The following is a 15,656-nucleotide window of genomic DNA, read 5'->3' on the forward strand; positions in this document are numbered from 1 at the left end:
GCTTTAGCATGTGTGTGTGGAGCCTGCTCTACACTGGGGGAGGGGGAGGGGAAATTGATCTAAGTTACACGACTTCAGCTATGTGAATAACGTAGCTGAAGTTGACGTACTTAGACCTACTCACCGTGGTGTCTTCACTGCAGTGAGTCGACTGCTGCCGCTTCCCCATCAACTCCGCCTGCACCTTTCGCAGCAGCAGAGTGCAGGAGTCGACGGGAGAGCGCTCGGGGGGGAGGGTCGATTTATCGCGTCTCGACTAGACATGACAAATTGACCCCCGCTGGATCGATCGCTGATCCAGCGGGTATTGTAGACACATCCTGTGAGGAGGAAGATCCACCCCAAACCACTGGTACCTTCCAATGAGGAAGGTTGATTAAAAAGCTTGTGTCTTCCATCGTATTTCCTTCCATTTGCACGCTACTTATTGTCTCCCATTGTATCTGCCTCCTCACACTGCGTCTCTAGAGCAGCTCTTCCGTAACAACTGTGTGTGCAGGAGATTGGCTTGGCAGCTGCTCAGGGGCAGGAGCAGAGACCCTGACTCAGCAGGAGCCTATTCTCCCCAGGCAGGATTATCCTGCTTGGAGATAAGTGGCATTGCAGTGGCCACCAAAGAGCAATGCAATTCCCTGCACGTACAGATAGCTAATTTAAAGCTCTAGTTGAGCCTGTGATGTTTTTATAATGGCTTTATTTATGCTCTGCCAAATCACTGTTATAAGTCTAGCCATCCTATCTAATAAATGTTGATGCAGTTGCTAATTTTGAACCCAATATTACAGAGTGCTGAACCCCTCAATTCCCCCAGAAATCAACAGGTTCCCACAGTACCTAGAGACAATGGGCCTTCTACCATTCCTGGGCTACTGCATTTTGACCAGCTGAGAAAACAGAATTACTGAACATTTTATCCAATCAAGACAATCTGATTCATAAACTTAAATATATATATATATATGTATATATATTTTATTTATTTCTGAATGACTGAAATTCTCTCAAAGTTTAATCAGTCAACAATATGAATTAGGGCTGCCACTTTGGTTGGATGTATTCCTGGAGGTTTCATCACATGACACAATCTTTAACTAAAGATTAATCTTTAATTCCTGGAGACTCCAGGACAATCCTGCAGGGCTGGCAACCCTAACACAAATCCAGCCAGCAATCTCAGCACAGGATTCATTTAGTACAGGAGACCACTTTTACATTTCTTATTAATTCTATTTCGCTCTGCTAGCTTTTTATACATTATATAAACAAGAATGAGACATCTTTCTGGGCATAACAGATTGTGTTTCCAAGAAGCCTTCCTGCCAGGAGAGAACAGAGTTGTAGCCTGACCTTAGTGTATTTAGTACAGAACACTTTAGATATTGAGACAGAGATCACAGAGTTTTCATGTTGCTTTCTACGTGACACTATCTAGGTTTAACAGAGAACCTTTACAGAACACTTTAGATATTGAGACAGAGATCACAGAGTTTTCATGTTGCTTTCTACATGACAGTATCTAGGTTTAACAGAGAACCTTTCACAAAATGAAGCAGGAAACCTGAATTTAAATCTTGTGTTGAAGGCCTTCTTATTGTAATATAACAGGTACCTCTACATATTAAGTAATCTTAATAGAAATATAGTTCTTACCAACTCCTCTTGGAAAGTGAAATATTTAATTTGGCTAAAACATAAGGGGCTAAACCAGGGGTCAGCAACATTCGACACGTGGCTCGCCAGGGTAAGCATCCTGGCAGGCCGGGCCAGTTTTATTTACCTGCTGACACGGCAAGTTCGGCCGATCGCGGCCCCCACTGGCCGCGGTTCGCCGTCCCGGGCCAATGGCAGTGGCAAGAAGCCGCGGTCAGCACATCGCTCACCCGCGCCGCTTCTCGCTGCCGCCATTGGCCCGGGACGGCGAACCGCGGCCAGTGAGGGCCGCGATCGGCCGAATTTGCCGCGTCAGCAGGTAAATAAAACTGGCCCAGCCCGCCAGGGTGCTTACCCTGGTGAGCCGCGTGCTGAACGTTGCCAACCCCTGGGCTAAACCATGCCAGTTAATATAGGGGGGGAAAAATTCAACTATTCCTTGTGAATTTTCTTCTTGCAAATATTTGAAATATACAAGAATTTTAATTTTACTAACAGCATGAAATAAAGGTCTATTCCCTCAGGCTACAATTTTGTCAGGTCTCATAAGCTAAGCAGGATCAGACCAGTTCATTATTTGAATGATCGAAAGCCTAGGCAGTTCATTTGGTAGCACTTGTATCTTTGAGTTCATACTGAACAAATGTTTTTCCATGGTGTTCAGAGACTCTGTGCTGCTCACAGTGCCATGTGTTACTGTTTTGGGGAGAGTGGAGGAGCCTGAGGAAGATGTTATGACATGGGACAAACACAGAGATCCTGCACTTTACATTCTTTAATGTTCCAATGGCACCTAACAAAAGGGGGAGGGGCCTTTGTGTTCTCACCAATGCACACTACAGTTATGATTAAGGTTGCCCGACACTTCCCATTACAAGGATCTATTTTCAATTGCCTATAACTTTGACAAACTTTAACCATGTGGGCTGAAGTTTTCCATGCCAAAATGGTTCAGCCGTAACCTCTTTCCGAGAACAAAGCTAGGAAATAATAGACAAAATAATGTATGTTTAAAAAAAATTATTGGGACCTTTTCTTTGAAATGATCTAATGCCCCTACGCTACAGAGCAAGGATTTGAAATTTGGCAAGTGGGGGGAGGGGCTTTGTTTCAGGGAAGTGCCCTTTGACATCCCAGGGGAAATCAGCCCAAATTTAGACATGCTATAAGCCATTGAAAAAAACTGCAGTTCACACCCACCCACCCCACTGGCGCCTGATCAACATGAAGGAAGAAGCCATCTGATTTTAATGCTCTGTGATCTTTTTCACTTGAAGTTGTAATGTACCCACTAAAAGAGAATGATCTGAGCCAACATCTGCTCCTCTGCTTACTCTGACATCCCTCCAAAAAGACGTCCATTTCTTATTTATAATTACATGATCTATCTGGCTGACAATCATATTGTCTGGTGATCTCAATGTGACCTTGTGAATCCTTTTGTGCTAGAAGAGACTGCCTCCTATCTTTAGGTTGTTTGTGCCACAGAAATTCAAGAACTGTTTGCCATATCAGTTTGGATGCCTTCTGCTGCTGTGCCCATAACGCCTTCCCAGCCAATAGAGCTGTTGCCAATTTGTGCATTGAAGTTGTCTATCAAGTTAATGTCATGGTTAGGCACATCATCAAATACTTGCTGCACCTGCGCAGAGAATGCTTCCTTTTCACTCTCACCTACTGCATTTGTGAGTGCATATACTCAGATTATTGCATGCTTGATGTGTCTTGTTTGCAGCCTGGCTGTTATTCTGTTGTTCACTGGCTCCCAAGCCAGCAGAGGCTTTGTTGTGATGTTATCAAACATAATTACACCTCTTTTGTCCATTCCACATCCCAAGTACAGTAGAACTGTTTAACCAAGCCTCCATTATCCAGCTCTCTGTATTAACCGAACCATCAGCTGCCTGGGGCTGTTAGCAGCTGGGGCTCCAGCTGTCAGCACAACAGCAGGAGTCCCACTGCCCTGCGCTGACAACCTGAGCCCTACCACTCATTCTCCAGTTTATCTGGATTTCTGGTTATCCGACATGGCCCCAATCAGACAATCGAGGTTCCACTGTATAAGATTGCAGCACCATCACACACCATCTTCCCACTTCCTGCCCATCTCGTTTCACTGACACCAAGTATGGTCAGATGGTGCTTTTTTAATTTCTCACGTAACCTGTGCCAACTTTCCCAGATTATACAAAGTACGTACATTCCATGTACCTACTTTTGTTACAGATTTGGTCATTAGAATTCAATGTCACGAGATCTCAGCTTTCATTGAGATCTGCCATACTTGGGTTTTTGGCTCCATTTCAGGGAAAGACAAAATAACAAATGTGAGAGCAAGCGAGCTGACAGAGCAGGACATCACAGAAAATATCAAATAAGGAGATCAAAGCAAGCTCAGGTGATTGCAACGTGTATGCCCTACGGAACAAGGGAGACATCCTGTTGCTACCCAGTGGCACATACAAAGAAGATGACAAAGAAATAAAGGGGAGAAGCAGGTAAGATAGAAGTGCCTGGTTTCAGGAGAAGACTGAAGAGGAAGAGGAAGCAGCACAAAGGGGAGACGTCAAGCAGCTCTGTAGAACAGTGATAGATCTCTCAGGAAGAACCAGTCACAGGTGATGCTCACCAGGGACTCTTGGGTACAGATGTTGAAAATGCATGAAGAACAAGCCAGACAATGGCAAAAATTTCCATTCCATATTAAACTGCCTGGGGCAGATGATCATGCTCAGGTTTAAGAGAAATGCCAATACTAAATTAGAAATAGAAGAGGGACCAATAACATCTCATGAAATTAAAGCAACCATCAAAGACCTCAAACAGGGGAAAGATTTGGGGGTTAACAGAATTCAACTAAAGACAGGAGGCAAATTCTGAGTGAGTAGACAACTAAACACAGTAATGAAACATTGGTGAAAGAACAAGTGCCACAAGACTTGAAAGATGGTATCACAGTGTCACTGACTAAAAAGGGTGATCATAATCACTCAATGAACCTAGGAGCTATTGTACTGCTACCAACCTCGGGCAAAGTATTGGGCACCGTTATGCTGAACAGAATGAAGTAGATGAAATATTATGAGAAGATTAGGCTGGGTTCCATCCAGGTACATCATGTTGTGAACAGATCTTCACTCTGACAGATCATCGAAAAAGCTGCTGCTTGGCAAAAGCACACCTTAATCAAATGTATTGACTTTAAGAAAGCATTCGACACCTGGTGGAATATTGCTACCTCTGGGATCCCAGACAAGCTGATGGAAAGAGATGAGCAGTATAATCGGATGCAGGCCTGGGTGAGTAATTCGATATTGTGACTGGAGTTAGACAAAGGCGTGTGCTACTACCAATTGTCTTTGCATTAGAAACACACTGAGTGATGAAGCCGGCAACAAAAGACACCATGGATGAAGTAAAATGAGTTAGTGGAGATGAGTTATACAACCTTGACTTTGCAACGGCAATCTTAATTCTGATATTGCCTAACTTTTAATGTTTGACTTTGCAACCCTGACAATGTTCTATTAACATAGGAGTTTTTTGTATGTGATAACTTATCACAAAGGATAAAAACCCAGTGTCTCACTACTACCATAGTGAACTGGCTTGCTTGCATGTACAGCACTGCCTTCTACTCTGCCCCCAACACTGTAACATTCCCAGAATCCTTGAGCTCAAGTGGCAGCTGCCTATGATTTTGGGGCAGGAATTAAATTCTAATCCTACTGTCCCCCTGAAGTTCCAAGTCGACAGACAGTGCAGCATAATGATGAGCACAAAACCCCAGGTAGCCACAATTTTATTCAGGTGCATGAACCACAGAGAGCAGAGTGGTCCCATGTTACTGGCTTCCTGCTCCTGGTTTCCATCTGTTAAACTGGTTTTAAAAACAGCTAAACACATTACTTCCTTAGCAGTATTTTTTCATTTAACTGTCTATTTGGTGTTATATGATTGTGAAAAAAGGGGTATGGGTCCACAGAATCATGATTGGAAGGGTACAGAGTCCACAAGATAATCCCTCTTTTAAAATATAAACCATACTCGGAAAGTGTTCAAGAAATCCTGTAGCGATTGCTATTGTGGGTAGCTTTCCAATGCAAGGCCAGATTTTATAGAGTGCTACATGTAACATTTCCACAGGATTTGACATGAGATATTCTTTTAATAAATGCTATAGTGTTTGTTTAAATAATACTGATACACAGAAGACTGTCAGCAGAACTGGCAACACACTAGTACTTAACAGCCTCACCCTATGGTGAAAATACAGCTTTTAGATGACTGAATTCATACTGAATAACTTTCATGTTTCATGAAAAGCTACATGAAGAGGCCTTATAATGAGCATTTCAAAACACAAACAGAAAGTTTTTGCATTGGTGTCAATTCTAGTTGCTTCCAACATATAATTTCAAAACCAAACCATTACAATTCTGTCCTTCCTTCCAACACCACCTTCACAGAAACTGCCTTCTAGATACAGACAAATTAGAAACTTAAATTGCTTGTCCCTGTGTGTTCTCCATTAAAAGTTCACAATATTCACATTAATTATCAAAATGTGTTTTTGTTTTTCCTCAACTAATGTTTGGTCATTGCACTCATTGTTCGGGTCAGACAATTTAATGGCTGTGTATTTAAAAATGCAAATTGAAGCAAGATTCGGTGTCTTTCTTAAAAGCGATACTCTAGCTCAACCAGAATTTATGGACTTGATGCAAGAATTATAGGGTGAGGTGCTATGGCCCGTGTTCTGCAGGAAGTCAGACTAGATGATCACAATGGCCCCTTCTAGCCTTAACAGTCTATGAAATATGGTATATAATCCACTTTGTTTGGCACCAATAGTGAGCTCAGCACTATACCGTGCATAAAAATAAAGACAGCTCCTGCCCAAAGAAGCTTACAGTTTAAAGATTACATACATAGACAGGCTGCACTGAGAAATCCAGGAATATGGGACAATTTAGTTTTCCCCATCCCTCGTTATTAATTCAGTTCTTGAGGGCATCAGAGGCGTGTCTTCTGTTACTGTTTTTGTTTGTTTGTTTGTTTTTTAAGTGCGATGTGAATAAAGAACCTGAGAAAGTCCATTCCATACATATTGGACAAATGCAAAGAGAGTGGGGAAAAGAATGAACAGGGCACTAAGGCAGGCACATATTAAAAAGCCTGATGAAAAGCTGTTCACTTGATGCAGTTTGCGAATATTAAAATTTCACTATACCTCTCATTCTTGAAGGTTATTTGTAAAAATACTTACAAAGCCTACATCCACACCACAGACCAGAGCCATAGGACCACAGAAAGACAATATCTCATCATTAGTAGTAAAAAGGTACTACACTTTTCCCCAATGCAAAGGCGCTAACTGTGAAGACAAAGTAGCAGAACCCATTCTTGGCAAAGCTAGTAGTTCTCTGACTGCTATTACTTTCAGTGATTTATAGGTTATGCATTAGAAAATTCCCTCCAGGAGAAATGCCAGTCACCAAATTCAATCTGTGTATGTTACACCTTAGCTTTGGAGTTGTACGTATTACAGGAAAGCCCACTTATATGGAGTGGTATTGCCCTGCAAAGTGCTTATTAAATATAAGATTAGTATTTGTTTCTTAGCACTGAGGGAAAAAAACAAGAAAATGATACATCGTAGAAGTGTTTGCAAACAAGTAGAGACATAGTTCATAAGTTTAGCATACGATGTGGTTTACTTCATTGTATCTGTAACTACCCATCTACAAACTACCCTAACTCATTCTAAATATGCTGCCAAGCAAAGTTAGGATCAACTGTAAAAATAAAAATTTATTTTAAATTCTTGTTGAATCTTTGCACATACATTGCCAAGGATCAGACACATTAGGGTGCAAAGTGTAATGTATAATTATTCTTAAAATGCTAAACATAATTGTATTGTATATGTGGGAAATATATTTTCCCAATGACGACGAAGACATCTGGGTTTGTGTGAGCAGATGCCTTTCCCCAACTGCTCCAAGACACTGACCACCACCCCACCTAGGATCAAAGTTCACCCTCTTACTGCTGTTTGACTTTTATTAACAACCAAACAGCTGAAAAACTCCAGTCTAAGGCTCCTTCTAGGGATCCTAACGCAGGGCTGATGATCAGCCTTCCCCTAGTTGCTCTGTGCCCAGACCCCTCTGTCAGGAAAGACCGGCTTAGAAATCTGCTTCCTCTATTTTTATTTCCTCCAGGCTTGATATTCCTGGGAGAAGTTGTGGATCTAGGCCAACTACAGCCCATCTGCAGGACTATTACCCCTTCATACACTGTCCATCCCATCACAAATTACAATCTCCAAAGACTCCAGCATTGAGCCCTGAGAGACATAAACCATAATTCTCCTCCCACAGTTTCTTTTTTATTTTCCAGTTGCCCCATGTCTTCTATCTCCCTTGTCCTTCATTTCTCCTCTCTCTATATTCTATCCCTTCCTACTCCTGTTCTATCCACAGTATGGGAGGGCTGTTCCTTGCCACTCTGCTGGGTCTGGACTGCTCCACTACATTGGTCTGCAACATGTGTGCTGAACTGACAGCAATTAGAGGCATCATCAACTCTCACACCGCACAGCATGACAGAACTGCAGACATGGCCAAGACGGTGGCTGTCATGATGAATGCAGGACAACTGAGAGATACATATTCTTATCAATATGCAAGACACCACAAGAATATCAATGGTCCCCTTGTAAATAAAATGTATCCCATTTCTTTAGTAGTCTGTCTTAATGAGATTTCACTGTTTATGAGAATAGCACTGATTATTGGACATACAGATGCATGCACCCCGCTATCCAAGGAAACCTCAGCTACACAAACATATTTATTAATGCATTATGAGCAACAAAAACGTATATTATAGGTCAGCTTTACACATTAAAATAAACAATTCTTCCACCTAAAGCAAGCTCTCCAACTTGATTAATACTTAAAAAAAAAAAAAAAACCACTGTTATTCTCTCATATTTAATAGAAGTTGATTACTTAAGTAATTACTACGCTCCTTAGAGCACACTAGCCCACTTAGTTCATTATTTATTATGTATTTGCTAAACAGTGTGGATGCTGAGCAATCCAAACGGGCAGACATTTAGTGATGGGTATTCAATGGACTAGAAGGGGGAACCCTCTTCCTGGTTAGATTATACCTTCATTCTATCTCCAGCTTCAAAAGAATTTTGAAAGTGCTAACTAATATTTCTGGACAGTTGGTAACTTCCTTTCCTCTATAAGAGATAGAAAAGCATCTGCTTTAATGGAAATAAGTGGAAATAGGAGCCCAGCATGCTCAACTACTCTTTGATCCAACATGACTGATTGATTGATCCAACATGGCTGAACCTTAATTTTTGAAGAGGAATGAGGACAACACAGAGACAAGATCCAGGCAGGTGCTTGAGGGGTTTGTTTGCCAGTGTCTTGTTTTGGCTAACCTAATTATAGTGCAGTGCAAACGACAAGAGCCAGTTGTATCTGTATTATCCCTCTACAGCCAAAGTCAGCATCATCCTCTTAGTAGCTCCTCTTATTTACAATGCTCATTGTGGCATTATTTTGACATGAACTGTGACCATATAGATCATTGTTGTAACCAAGGTCCTATAGTTGCACCAAATTTTGTATAAAGGAGGTCAAGTAAGGTGTCTATGGAAAGGTTGTAATTTGCTGGTTATGATTATGCTGTCTGTATATACCATTTTTGTACCTGAAGTTATGAATATTGGCTATGTACTTGTATCTCAATGTGTTTGATTCTAAGTAGCATCAGTGAAGCATTTGGTCAGCTTCTTGAGAAAGACCTATTCTGAGTAAGTGCCCAATCAAGAAACACTTAACTGACAATGGACTTTGGGAGATGCCAATCCACATCTGAACTTTCCTGGGAATCTTCAAACTACCATGTAAACAATGGCGTTGGCCTGCAAAAAGCTGAATCATTCATGGACATCTGACTTGCCCGGGTGGCTACAAACTCCATCTTGTTACTGTGATTTTACACAGAAGAACAAAGGGGTTTCCACCCACAAGAGAAAGACTATAAAAGGCCCTGGAAGCCTCTCCATTTGGTCTTCAACTAGCTCAAGAGATGGCCTCTCCACCGCAAAGACATGCCTAAAAGAAACTGGAACAAAGGACAGTAACTACAGGGGTGTAAGTGATTATGGTCTGGGTCCAGCAAACTACAACATTGGTCTGAAAAGGATTGGGCCCAGACTAGGAAGGAGTCCAGTCTATGAAAGAAGCTTATTGGAACATCTCAGAGGGTGATATTTACTTGTATTCAGTTTCTTACTGTATTAGGCTTAGACTTGCATATTTTGTTTTATTTTGCTTGGTAACTTACTTTGCATCACATTGGGAGCTGTGTATCTGGGTGCTGGAGATAAGTAACCTGCTAAGTGGTTTTCAGTCAAAGCCTGCAGCTTTGGAGGACATGGTTCAGACCTGGGTCTGTGTTTGCAGCAGGCTAGCATGTCTGGCTCAACAACGCAGGTTTCTGAAGTCCCAAGCTGGCAGGGAAAATGGGCTCAGAGGTAGTCTCAGCACATCAGGTGGCAGTCCCAAGAGGGTCTCTGTAACCAAACCTGTCACACTCATCTCTGACTTTCCCATTTTATTTGGCCTACCTTTGCTTTCAATCAGATTTCTACTTGGTCTCTTTTCACTTTTTCCTCTGACTCACATGATATGGTGACTGTGAGGAAGGGATTTCCAAATAGGTGAGGCAGCACAAGTGAAAGAACTAGTTATGGAGGTGATGGAGAGGCCGCTGTGACTGCATCAGATGAGTATTAAGCTGGAGAGACAGGGCAGACTGACAGGAAACAGCACAACCTTGACTACAATGAAGATGAAACCACATTGGAGAACCAGCATTAAACGTGATTTTAAAACAGTTCAGGCTAAGACAGTTTAAATCTGTCTCCCTGGTTATTGTAGACCAGGCACAGCCATTCTAAAACTTCTGAAAAATGTTAATCCACAACATGTATTTTTTAAATATGGTTTCTAGTTAAGCACTTTTAGTTAGGTATATAGCAATTAAATAATAAATCCAAGGAAGAGGGGACGTAGCTCATCAGTGGACAGACCATCGGAAAAGGGGAGAAGGGAAGAAAGGAAGAAGTGAAATGTGGTCCATATAGTGCTCATGAGTGAAGAGTGTGTAAAATGCACATACAGTTTTAAAGGTTCACACTGCATAGTAATGGATCATTGATCTCAGGTCTAGGACCAAGGACTATGGGCAAGATTCTGTGCCTTGCCTCTAAGTGGTAGATCAATGGAAGAGGAACAGTATTTTCTCTTGAGAGAGTATAGGATGGAAGCTCAAGAAGGATCTTTTAATTTTAAAAGGTCAATCCTAGGTCACAATCTATATGAGATTGTAAATTGGAGCAGTCTACCTTTTGGGGGGGGGGGGAGGGGTTCCAGTTCTATCAATAAGTAGATACTTCTAAGTTTTGAGAGCTGGACATCATCATCTGTTCCAGGTTACTTACCCCATGTCTATGCTTACCAAACCAAGCCAGACTCTGGACAATATCTGGCAAAAGTATTTTCTGAGACTGGAGAATTCTCCCAATCTCTTACAGTAAGTGTTGATCGAGGATATTGGTAGTGACTAGCATATTTATCTGGGCGTTTGCAGTATCAAGATAAGAGCAGTTCATGGGAATGGAGCTAGGACACCATCTTTTAGAAGGTCAAAAATACCTGTCAGGAATGGTCTAGTTATTATGTAGTCCTGCCTTGACTGCAGGGGACCGGACTAGAAGACGTACTGAGGTCCCTTGCGGTCCTACACTTCAATGATTCTATGCGAATTAGGGGAAGGGGTGGAGGGCAAATGTTTCAGCATTTCTGTACTGAGAAACTATCATTTCCAGGTTTGCCAGGCTGCCTGCTCTGGATTGCTCCCTGGACCCACCAGCTCCTAGTTGTCATCCTCAGATATCTAAATGAGGCTTAGATGCAGGTGATCTGTGCACCCGATCAAAGTCTGTGTCCCAAGGCAGCTTGATTAATGTGCAATGAAGGAATTAGCATGCTTGCCATGACCCTTATATTGCAGTGCTGAGATCTTATCCCCTTTCTCCTGCAGGGCTTTTATCAAGTCAGGCAGATTTTGCCTCCACTTCTTGTACAGCCCAGGATTGGTCTTCCAAAGCCGAAACCTGTTCTTCAGCCTCTGCTATCCACACAGTCAGATCATGCAGCATCATCTGAACTGTGCCCAGAATGTACTGCAGGCTTGTGATGTTATCAGAAGTACACCTCTACCCCGATATAACGCGACCCGATATAACACAAATTCGGATATAACACGGTAATGCAGAGCTCCGGGGGGGGGGGGGGGGGGAATCAAAGCAAGTTCGATATAACACTGTTTCACCTATAACGCAGTAAGATTTTTTGGCTCCCAAGGACAGTGTTATATCAAGGTAGAGGTGTAGTTCTGCACGAGTGAGCCTGCTACATGGCTGAGATTCCGTTCTCAGTCTGCGTTTTGAGTGGTAGTGTCACAGCTGTTTATCTCAACTCTTTCAGTGTTCTTTGCTCCATCAGAGATTTGGAAGGTTTTGCTATCATCCATGTAAGTTCAAGTGCCTTTTAAAAGTGCTGTAGACATATTTTGGGTAAGGATGATTTAGGCAAACATCTAATTTGTAGGGATCTTGGTCACAGAGTTCAGAATCAGGCAGCCATCTTCCTTCTACAGCTCAAATGACTCCTTGTAATGATTATTTCATTGGTATTCTCAAAAGGTACTAGTGCACATTAGGGATTATATTCAAATGTGATCATTAAAAACAAATTCATCCCAGTGTAAAGCTATCATATGTCAGTCTTTAGGAAACATGTATGGCACAGGTGCTGAAAATAGAGTACTACAATAGAAATTAACTGAACCTGATACTAATGGCTGGGGAGCAGTAGCAAACTGCATGTCTAAATTTGGACTAGCTGACACAAAGTGCTAAGGTTTCAAATTTTAAAATATTGAAGTTTATACACATGTAAAGGTACATGAAGTTTATACACATGCATTTCCACACCAGTTTCCACTCTCCTCCAACATTTAACAGTAGTGTTGAGTTTAGTGAGACACCGGGAGGAAAATAATTGGCTTATATTCACCTAGGAGTTCCCAGAGGCCAAGCAACCTGTTGAACTGAATCTTTAGAAGAAAAACAGAGCTCAACAGTGAGCTTTTAAAAACAGGAGACTTTGAGACAAACACAAGCGTAAAGCTGTTTTCACAGGGGGAAAGAGAGAGTGTTTTCTCCAGGACAACCTGCACTTTTAAACTCACCTCAACTGACATGACTGAGTTAAGAATTTGAATCAAATGCACATACAATCACCTCTGTATCATTCCCTTTGGTTTAGAAAACCAAAATAAAAAAAGAACTAGATATATTGATGGAGGATAGGTCCATCAATAGCTTTTAGCCAGGATGGGCAGGGATGGTGTCCCTAACCTCTGTTTGCCAGAAGCTGGGAATGGGCAACAGGGGATGGATAACTTGATGATTATCTGTTCTGTTCATTCCTTCTGGGGCATCTGGCATTGGTCACTGTTGGAAGACAGGATACTGGGCTAGATGGACCTTTGGTCTGACCCAGTATGTTCTTATGCAGATAGCTCTCCACTGTTGATATACTCTGGTCTTGCACATGGATAATAAAATCCAAGATATGTACAAAACAAATAAGCAATCTGCTTCCTTTTAGGGCTTGTCTGCATGTGGAAATTGACCAGAATGGTTATTGCAGAATAAACTATTCCAAAATAGCTCCCAGTGTGGACATTCATATTCCAGAAGAAGAATGCCTTTTTCCATTTTAGCTTAATCCACTTTCAAAGTGGATGCTCTCTCAAATTTTGTACTCCCTCTCCATCATCTACTCAACCCACCTGGGTCATGTTTGTCATGTTCTTTGTCCATATGACAATAGTCCTGATACTGTGGCCTCTTTCTGCCCCTTGCATGATAACTTAACTGGAGAGGCAGAGATCACAAGAACCCTCATGGCACCCCAGGTACAAGCAAGCAATCTGGTTTGCAAATGGGGGCTTCGAACTCTGCTCCAACTTATTTTTTTCAACTTGAGTGATGCATTGGATGGGAGGTAATTCCTCCCACTCAAGCTCTGGAGTAACATCAGGTGGCACTTCCAACTCAGAAGAGAGTCACTTGCAAAGGAGGTGGGAGGAGGTGGATGCAATACATTGTACCATTTTGAACTTAACACTTAGTGTTAAGATCACAGTACTTCTGTAAAAATAGACATACAATTCAGATCTAAAATTCCTCAGGTGCAAAGACCTTGCCATCAAGTATTCCTGTAAAGTATCATGTACACTAACATCACTATACAAAATAATAAAAGAGGTGTCCATACTAATGTCAAAGCACAGGTTCTGTGATAAAATACCCAGAAACATGGAAGAAAAGAAATGACAATGCAAATGTCACATAATAAAAAATTCAAATGGATTGTTGGGCAGGGTTAATTACAAAAATCAATTTTGAAGTTCTGCATCTGTTTGCAAGATAGTTATTTATATATATAATAATAATAATAATAATAATGGAGATATCCCATCTCCTAGAACTGGAAGGGACCTTGAAAGGTCATCGAGTCCAGCCCCCTGCCTTCACTAGCAGGACCAAGTACTGATTTTGCCCCAGATTCCCAAGTGGCCCCCTCAAGGATTGAACTCACAACCCTGGGTTTAGCAGGCCAATGCTCAAACCACTGAGCTATCCCTCCCCCTCAAAAACACCACACAATAGGCACAGCTATTTTAAAGTGATCACAGTAGCCCACTTCTCAAGATCAACAATACAGAAAACAAAATTATGCTGACATGGAAAAAATTCAATATGGCCTACAAACAGCTGGACTGATAAGTGGGAAGTTGGAAGAAAACGATTTTTGAAATTGGAGAGACACCTTGACACTGCCTGTTAAGTAAACATGAAGCATCATAAACCTGTTCAAAATGGATACTGCACATGAACACCTTAATCCGCGGGATTAGGTAGGGAAACTCAACATTCCCCATTATTTGGGTAGAAAATACAGCAGACCCCTTGACTAATGCATCACTGATTCCTATGCTCACAAGGAGCAGAAGCCCCGGTATCTGCCTGCCAGGCCTGCAGGTTAGCCCACACCACTGTAGCTGAGCAGCTGTCGCGCAGACACCCGGAGATCTGCTTTTACTACGTACAAATCAGGATTTGTTCCCTCCCTGCAAACTGATGCCCTCGGTCTCTGCACCAGCCAGTCGCCACGCTCAGGCACGAGCCGAGCGGCTGTCACATCCCACCCCGGCGCGGCGGGGCGGGGCAGGCTCCGGGCAGGCGCCCGGGCTGTCACTCGGGCACCGGCATCGCCGCAGCCGCGCTCGAAACCAAACCCCCCGCAGCCCGGAGCCACGGTCACAAACGCCCCCACCAGGCGCGGGCTGCTGACAGCGCGGCGCTTCCCCCGGTCCCCGGGGAACCAGCCCTGCCCGCGGGGCAGCGCCAGGGGCTGAGGGGAACCGAGCGCCCCCTGGCCATAGCCGGGGCGCGGTCCGGAGCAGGGGCTGCTGCTGCAACGAGCGCAGCGCCCGCCCCCCGGGCATCCGCAGGCTGGGGGGGACAGCCCGGGAAACGAGCCTCCGCCTTACCTCCGCCGCCCCGCTCCTCAGCCGCTCCCGCCCAACATGGCTCGCAGCAGCGCCCCGCTCCGCCGCCCCCACCCCGCAGCCGCGGCTCCAGCGGCGCAGACACGCTCAGCAGCGACCCGGTTGTGACGGCACAGGCAGCCCGGCCCCTCCTCCCGCTGCAGCCGCTCGCCTCGCCTCGCCCCCCCGCCAGGGCTGCTCCTGCCAGCGCATCCTCTGCCGCAGCGCCGCGCCGCACCGCCCCAGGGGCGCTCAGAGGGCAGGTAAATCCCCTCTCCCTCCAG

The 15,656-nt window shown here is 43.4% G+C and overlaps 1 protein-coding gene across 13 annotated transcripts in view; it reads right to left on the reverse strand.

Moving 5' to 3' along the window:
• INPP4A (inositol polyphosphate-4-phosphatase type I A) overlaps positions 1-15,656 on the reverse strand; it is a 218,690-nt gene extending 203,034 nt beyond the window's left edge. For 3 of the 13 annotated variants that reach the window (XM_054009370.1, XM_054009422.1, XM_054009406.1), the window contains exon 1: positions 15,376-15,655. The gene's annotated coding sequence lies outside the window, so the exon portion shown is untranslated. Of the gene's footprint in view, positions 1-14,931; positions 14,951-15,375 lie in introns of those variants that run through there. The other 10 variants (XM_054009414.1, XM_054009398.1, XM_054009389.1 and 7 more) reach the window with 6 other exon arrangements.

This window comes from Malaclemys terrapin, chromosome 1, assembly GCF_027887155.1.
Source record: "Malaclemys terrapin pileata isolate rMalTer1 chromosome 1, rMalTer1.hap1, whole genome shotgun sequence".
NCBI lineage: Eukaryota > Metazoa > Chordata > Testudines > Emydidae > Malaclemys > Malaclemys terrapin.